Source organism: Pseudorca crassidens, chromosome 7 (genome assembly GCF_039906515.1).
Source record: "Pseudorca crassidens isolate mPseCra1 chromosome 7, mPseCra1.hap1, whole genome shotgun sequence".
Lineage (NCBI taxonomy): Eukaryota > Metazoa > Chordata > Mammalia > Artiodactyla > Delphinidae > Pseudorca > Pseudorca crassidens.
Window position 1 is genome coordinate 95,033,435 of NC_090302.1, and position 8,336 is coordinate 95,041,770.

An 8,336-nucleotide genomic window follows, 5' to 3' on the forward strand; every position below is an offset into this window, starting at 1 on the left:
CATGCAAATGGAAATCAAAAGAAAGCTAGTGTAGCAATTCTTATATCAGACAAAATAGACTTTAAAATAAAGACTATTACAAGAGATAAAGAAGGACACTTCATAATGACCAAGGGATCAATCCAAGAAGAAGATATAACAATTGTAAATATTTATGCACCCAACATAGGAACACCTCAAAGCATAAAGTAAATGCTAACAGCCATAAAAGGGGAAATCAACAGTAACACAATATTAGTAGGGAATTTTAACACCCTACTGTCACCAATGGACAGATCATACAAAATGAAAATGAATAAGAAAACACAAGCTTTAAAGGATACATTAAACAAGATGGACTTAATTGATATTTCTAGGACATTCCATCCAAAAACAACAGAATACACTTTCTTATCAAATACTGATGTAATATTCTCCAGGATAGATCATGACTTGGGTCACAAATCAAGCCTTAGTAAATTTAAGAAAATTGAAATCATATCAAGTATCTTTTCCTACCACAATGTTATGAGACTAGATATCAACTACAGGAAAAAAATCTGTAAAAAATACAAACACATGGAGGCTAAACAATACCCTACTAAATAACCAAGAAATCACTGAAAAATCAAAAAGGAAATCAAAAAATATGTAGAAAACAATGACAATGAAAACATGATGAGCCAAAACCTATGGGATGCAGCAAAAGCTGTTATGAGAGAGAAGTTTATAGCAATACAATCCTACCTCAAAAAACAAGAAACATCTCAAATAAACAACATAATCTTACAGCTAAAGCAGTTATAGAAAGAAAAAAACCTCCTAAAGTTAGCAGAAGAAACCATAAAGAATAGATCAGAAATAAATGAAAAAGAAACAAATTAAATTATAGCAAAGATCAATAAACTAAAAGCTGGTTCTTAGAGAAGATAAACAAAATTGATAAACCATTAATGAGAATCCTCAAGAGAAAAAGGGAGAAGACTCAAACCAATACAATTAGAAATGAAAAAGGAGAAGTAACAACTGACACTGCAGAAATACAAAGGATCATGAGAGATTACTGCAAGCAACTCTATGCCAATAAAATGGACAACCTGGAAGAAATAGACAAATTCTTAGAAAACATTCCGAGACTGAACCAGGAAGAAATAGAAAATATAAACAGCACAAGCACTGAAATTGAGACTGTGATTAAAATCTTCCAACAAGCAAAAGCCCAGGACCAGATGGCTTCACAGGCGAATTCTATCAAACATTTAGAGAAGAGCTAACACCTATCGTTCTGAAACTCTTCCAAAATACAGCAGAGGGAGGAACAATCCTAAGTTCATTCTACGAGGCCAACATCACCCTGATACCAAAACCAGACAAAGATGTCACAAAGAAAGAAAACTACAGGCCAATATCACTGATGAACATAGATGCAAAGATCCTCAACAAAATACTAGCAAACAGAATCCAATAGCACATTTAAAGGATCATACACCATGATCAAGTGGGGTTTATCCAGGAATGCAAGGATTCTTCAATATATACAAATCAATCAATGTGATACACCATATTAACAAATTAAAGAGAAAAACCATATGATCATCTCAATAGATGCAGAGAAAGCTTTCGAAAAAATTCAACACCCATTTATGATAAAAAACCTGCAGAAAGTAGGCATAGAGGAAACTTTCCTCAACATAATAAAAGCCATATATGACAAACCCACAGCCAACATCGCCCTCAGTGGTGAAAAGCTGACACCATTTCCACTAAGATCAGGAACAAGACAAGGTTGCCCACTCTCACCACCATTATTCATCATAGTTTTGGAAGTTTTAGCCACAGCAATCAGAGAAGAAAAAGAAATAAAAGGAATACAAATTGGAAAAGAAGAAGTAAAGCTGTCACTGTTTGCAGATGACATGATACTATACATAGAGAATCCTAAAGATGCTACCAGAAAACTACTAGAGCTCATCAATGAATCTGGTAAAGTAGCAGGATACAAGATTAATGCCCAGAAATCTCTGGCACTCCTATAGAGTAATGATGAAAAATCTGAAAGTGAAATTAGGGAAATACCCCATTTACCATTGCAACAAAAAGAATAAAATAACTAGGAATAAATGTACCTAAGGAGACAACAAACCTGTATGCAGAAAATTATAAGACACTGATGAAAGAAATTAAAGATAATACAAATAGATGGAGAGATATACCATGTTCTAGGATTGGAAGAATCAACATTGTGAAAATGAGTCTACTACCCAAAGCAATCTACAGATCCAATGCAATCCCTATCAAACTGTCAATGGAATTTTTCACAGAACTAGAACAAAAAAATTCACAATTTTTATGGAAACACAAAAGACCCCAAACAGCCAAAGCAATCTTGAGAAAGAAAAACGGAGCTGGAGGAATCAGGCTCTTGGACTTGAGACTATACTACAAAGCTACAGTAATCAAGATAGTATGGTACTGGTACAAAAACAGAAATATAGATCAATGGAACAGGATAGAAAGCCCAGAGATGGTCAACTTATTTCTGATAGGGGGGTCAAGAATATACAATGGAGCAAAGACTGCCTCTTCAATAAGTGGTGCTGAGAATACTGGACGGCTAAAAGAATGAAATTAGAACACTCCCTAACACCATACACAAAAATAAACTCAAAATGGATTAAAGACCTTAATGTATGGCCAGACACTATCAACTCTTAGAGGAAAACATAGGCAGAACACTCTATGACATAAATCACAGCAAGATCCTTTTTGACCCACCTCCTAGAGAAATGGAAAAAGAAACAAAAAGAAACCAATGGTAACTAATGAACCTTAAAAGCTTTTGCACAGCAAAGGAAACCATAAACAATGCAAAAAGACAACCCTCAGAATGGAGAAAATATTTGCAAATTAAGCAACTGATAAATGATTAATCTTCCAAGTATACAAGCAGCGCATGTAGTTCAATATCAAAAAACAAACAACCCAATCCGAAAATGGGCAGAAAACCTAAATAGACATTTCTCCAAAGAAGATATACTGATAGCCAACAAACACGTGAAAGAATGCTGAACATCACTAGTTATTAGAGAAATGCATATCAAAACTACAATGAGATATCACTTCATACTGGTCAGAATGGCCATCATGAAAAAATCTACAAACAATAAACACTGGAGAGAGTGTGGAGAAAAGGGAACCCTCCTGCACTGTTCATGGGAATGTAAATTGATACAGCCACTATGGAGAACAGCATGGAGGTTCCTTAAAAAAACTAAAAATAGAACTATCATAGGACCCAGGAATCCCACTTCTGGGCATATACCCTGAGGAATCCATAATACAAAAAGAGTCATGTACCACAATATTCATTGCAGCTCTATTTACAATAGCCAGGACATGGAAAATCCTAAGTGTCCATCAACAGATGAAAGGATAAAGAAGATTTGGCACATATATACAATGGAATATTACTCAGCCCTAAAAAGAAATGCAATTGAGTTATTTGTAGTGAGTTCAATGGACTTAGAGAGTGTCATACATAGTGAAGTAAGCCAGAAAGAGAAAAACAAATACCATATGCTAACACATATATGTGGAATTAAAAAAAAATCCTTCTGCAGAACCTAGGGGCAGGACAGGAATAAAGACGCAGATGTAGAGAATGGACTTGTGGACATGGGGAGTGGGAAGTGTAAGCTGGGATGAAGTGAGAGAGTGGCATGGACATATATGCACTACCAAATATAAAATAGATAGCTAGTGGGAAGCAGCCACATAGCACAGGGAGATCAGCTCCGTGCTTTGTGTCCACCTAGAGGGGTGGAGTAAGGAGGGCAGGCGAGAGATCCAAGAGGGAAGGGATATGGGAATATATATATACGTATAGCTGATTCAGTTTTGTTATACAGCAGAAACTAACACATCATTGTAAAGCAATTATATTCCAAAAAAGATGTTAAAAAATTAAATAAAATAAAATGTATTTTCTTTCAACTGATATTCAAAGGAGGAAACTGATCTGTTCATCCATATGAAGGAAGAAATCATCATTGCAGACCTGGTAGAGAGAGCCTATCCTTCAAGCTTAACTTCCAAGTTGCCTTTTTCCCAAGAAGTGAATCACCTTGTGTAGTATTGCTTATACATGATTTTTCATTATGCTGACTCTAAAGCAGAGGTAGTGTGTGTGTGTGTGCACGCGTGTGTGGTATATTTGTCATGCAAGCATGTGTGTACATGTGTGGGTGTGTGTATGTGTGTGTAAATTCTAGAACTAAATTTCATTAGCTACTAAGTCTAATAAAAATTTCTACCTAGAGTGGGATCACATACTACATGGTAGCTCTGCTTTCACATTATTAGAAATCCAGGAACCCTCAACCTTGCTCGCTCTTTCTGCCAGGAGAGACCTCTTCCTTCCATAGATGTTTGCAAATGTGTTTTCACCAGGATTCTACAAGCTCTGCTCTGGCATTCATACTGTCTGATTTGTAATATGTTAAAATTCCTCTCACTTAATTATCACTAAAAAGTGGCTTTTCTTCCAACATGTTTTATCTCACTCTTGTGCTCTAAGTCATGGTAATTAATTTGACTGAAACTCCTCATTAATCAGGCGGAAGTTGAGCTGTGCAGATTCTGGTAATCTGGATCTCCTTTCTTGCCCTAAATCATCTAAGTGCCAAAGGGTACAGTCTCTGCTGCTTCCTCAGGTCAGAAATACATTAGCTTTTATTGAGGAAATTCCCAAGTCACTTGTGAATCTTAGCAACAGCTCCATGACCCTGGCCTTGAGGGCATAATTATCTTTATGGCTTTTTGACTTAGCATCTGTCTCCCTTTGTTAAAAATGTGTTTATTGGTTGTGTGACAGGAAAGCCCACCCACCCTGCCTTGCACAGCAAAGACTGATTAAAAGAAGGGGTTCTCTGGCAAAAAAAAAAAAAAAAAAAAAAACTCAAGGCAGAGAGATGCGCAAGATAATGAACAAAAGATGCTAAGCAAAGGTTAATTGGGGAACAGCAGAAAGGCTGGCTGCATCTGAAATTATCTGCTTTGAGGCCAGTCCACAGTGGTCTCCTCTACTTTGAAGCCCCCAAGCTCTGTGCTGGGATTAGGAACTGTTTCAGGGAGATGACAAGATTTCATCCAGAACTGTGGAATGGGAGGGTGTCAGCTCTCTGCTCCCATACCAAAAAATGGTCTATAGAGCTGGGTAAGGATGTTTACACAGGTAAGAATAGCAATAATAGTGCATTAATGATGCCCCCAGAAGAGCAATAATAATGCTTGGATTTTCCATTAGGGAGGCATTGTGTGGTGGGAGGAGAGGAAGGGGAAGAGATGTGAGTCCCTGCCAGAGGTGCTGGGTAAAGGGACACTGGGGAACGTATATGCACAACTGGACAAGGGAGTTGGGACCATGCATGCTGTGAGTTTACTGGGACAATTTCCATATGAAATTCCATGAGGAAGTATGAGGGGAAGGGAGCCCCTGAACAGTGGCTTCTACTCCTACAGTGACCTACAGAGAAGGCTTAGAGAAAGCAGTATTGAAAGAAAAATCCATGGCTATCTGTACCCTGGCAGAGCTGATGGAAGCTCTCTGGCCGGCACTGGATTCTATGGTGTTTGCTCTCAAACCATGGTCAGAGAAGCAGCCCTGCTCCATGTCGCCAAGTACCAGAAGCTCAGTCTAGTTATGTGGGCTGCACTTGGGTGTTTGGGAAAGAGAAAGTTGGAGGGTAAGCTGAGCACAGGACGGAGGAGGAGCTCAGAGGCAGAGGAGCCAGGCAGAATCCTCTAGAGCCACAGGGAACTTGGGCTGAAAATCAGGGATGAAGCATCCATTTACTGTGTGATGGTTCTTGTTTTTAGAATATGGCTTGGTGAGGACAGAGGTTTTCCAGGAAGCATTCGCTATATTCATGGCCACTTGGCAGCTATAGGCCAAGTTATCAAGGGATATCACTCACCATCCTGGAGTACGGCCCAAGCATATTTTGATGGGGGTGAGGCTGGTTTCTACCAATGTCTCTTGACCATCCCCATGCTGCAAGCTCACTCCTTCAGGGACAATAGGATTTCTCCCACCTCTGTGGTTAATTTGAGTGAAGAGAAGAAAACTGTTGATACTAACACCAAAGATGCGTGACATGCCCCGGGGTGATGTCTGTGCTGTGGTTGGCAGTACAGAAATAACCCCAGAAGTGCAGCCAAAGAGCAGGGCAATATTCCCAAGGCTACTGACACCGAAGTTCCCCAAGTCACCCCCTCCAGCTGACAGGCTGGGTGTTCCTGGCTAACTCACATCCCTCCTTAATGGTATAATTGCTCCTGGATGGAAATTCAGGAGTGCTGAAACACACCGGGGAATGCATAGGGGGCTACAGACCAGAGATCCCAGCCCCCAACTGCACTAGGCTTGTCCCCAGTGCAGATCCCATCCCCATCTTCATAGGTCATGAGCAGTTCCGAGCTTTCTCAATACAGATGGCTTTGGCCCCAGGGATACTAGCCAACTAAGATTCAGGAAGAGCCTTGCCAGGGGATGTTGGACAGTGAGACCTCAAGTCACCACTGATTTGAAAACTTACAGGGGTGCACCCTATGGCTTGAGTAGAGTGTTACCATATCAAAGTGAGTTGTGTGATCCTGTAACCCCTGAGAAGCCGAAGCTCCCATTCTGGTGCATGTACTGGCTGGAGCAAGTGCCTCTGGCTGTCCCTGTCTTCGGGTCTCCATGGCCTGAGGTACCGTTGGGCCACCTTCCTCCTGATATAGGCACTTGTGTGAGTACAACCTGAAGAGAGAAGCCTGCTTCAAAGTGAGCTGTTTGTGCCCCTTCAGCCCAAGACCTTCTGGAGGGATAAGTCAGTAGAAGCTTCAAGGTCTGTGAGCTTCTGAGAAATGTAAGGAGAGACTGAGAAAACTATAAACTATGATTCATGTGTTCTCCTTCACGTGTGGAAGCATACTTGGATAGTGATACAACCACCAATGCTGTAAGAAGCCTCCTAAAACTTTGCAGTCTGAGATGGATAGTCACATCAAAAACCTCTGAACCCTCAGTTAGCATTGCTCCAGTGGGGATGTACTCACTGTGTGCGCCGGCTCTTTCCAGCCCAAGAAGGCCATGGCCAGCCTCTCTGGCCATGCCGAAGCCTTGTCTGCCTTCCTATTTACTTTGGGGCACCACCATCAAGGGTTGGCTCCAGCATCTACTGTTGCTGCCACTACTAGTTCAAGCACCATGCAGTTTACCTCATTTTCAAATGCTTCTACCTCCACTGCTCCTACTGGGGTCTCATTTGGCGCCCCAACAATTTTGGCTGGAACACTTGGTGGTACAACTTTGGGACTGGGATTAAAATTCCCTGGAGCAGGTGGAGCAGCTCCTGTTGCATCTACTACAATGTCAACCACCACCACCACAGCCACCAGGGGCTTTACCTTGAATCTAAAACCACTGACATCAACTGAGATTAATAACACTGTTCAGGTTGGCATTACTTCTATACCTTTTACTTTCACTGTTAATACAGTCATAACTACTGTGATGACCTATGGTCAGCTGGATGGTCTGGCAAACAAATGGAGCCTTGAGTTAGAGGATCAAGAGAAACATTTTCTTCACCAGGCCACCCAGGTCAATGCTTGGGAACATACATTGATTGAGAATGGTGAGAAGATCACTGCTTTACATGGAGAAGTAGAAAAAGTGAAACTGGATAAGAAAAGGCTGGAAAAAGAATTGGATTTTATCCTGTCACAGCAGTAAGAACTAGAAGATCTCTTGACCCTTTTAGAGGAGTCTGTAAAGGACCAGAGTGGGTCTATTTATCTGCAGCATTTAGATGAGGAACATGAGAGGACTTACTAGTTAGCAGAAAATGGAGATACTCAGCTGAAACGAATGGCCCAAGATCTCAAGGTCATTATTGAGCACCTGAATACATTTGGAAGTCCTGCTGACACTACTGACGTGCTCCAGCAGATCTGCAAAATGCTGAATGCTCACATGGACAGTCTACAATGGATTAATCAGACATCAGGTATGCTGCAAAGGAAGGTAGAAGAGGTAACACAAGTTTTCGAGCATCATCATTGCAAGGAGCAGGAGTGCAATGTCAGGATTGCTCTTGATTGAATGACCCTATCTTCAGCATGTTGTTTTTGGATTATACATTACCTACACATTTTGATGGCATTCATTAGAGTAGTATTTGCGGTTACTATTCAATATTTGGTGGAAAAAAAGTGTGCATGTATTTTTTTCCACTTAGATGTTGTACTGTTAGGAACTACAGAGTTTGGCTTTTAGTATCAGCAAATCAAAACTATATCAGCTCTCCAGG

The 8,336-nt window shown here is 40.5% G+C and overlaps 1 pseudogene; it reads left to right on the forward strand.

Moving 5' to 3' along the window:
- The first annotated feature begins 7,537 nt into the window (after window positions 1-7,537).
- Window positions 7,538-8,128, forward strand: LOC137228407 (nuclear pore glycoprotein p62-like; annotated as a pseudogene).
- The last annotated feature ends 208 nt before the right edge of the window (window positions 8,129-8,336 follow it).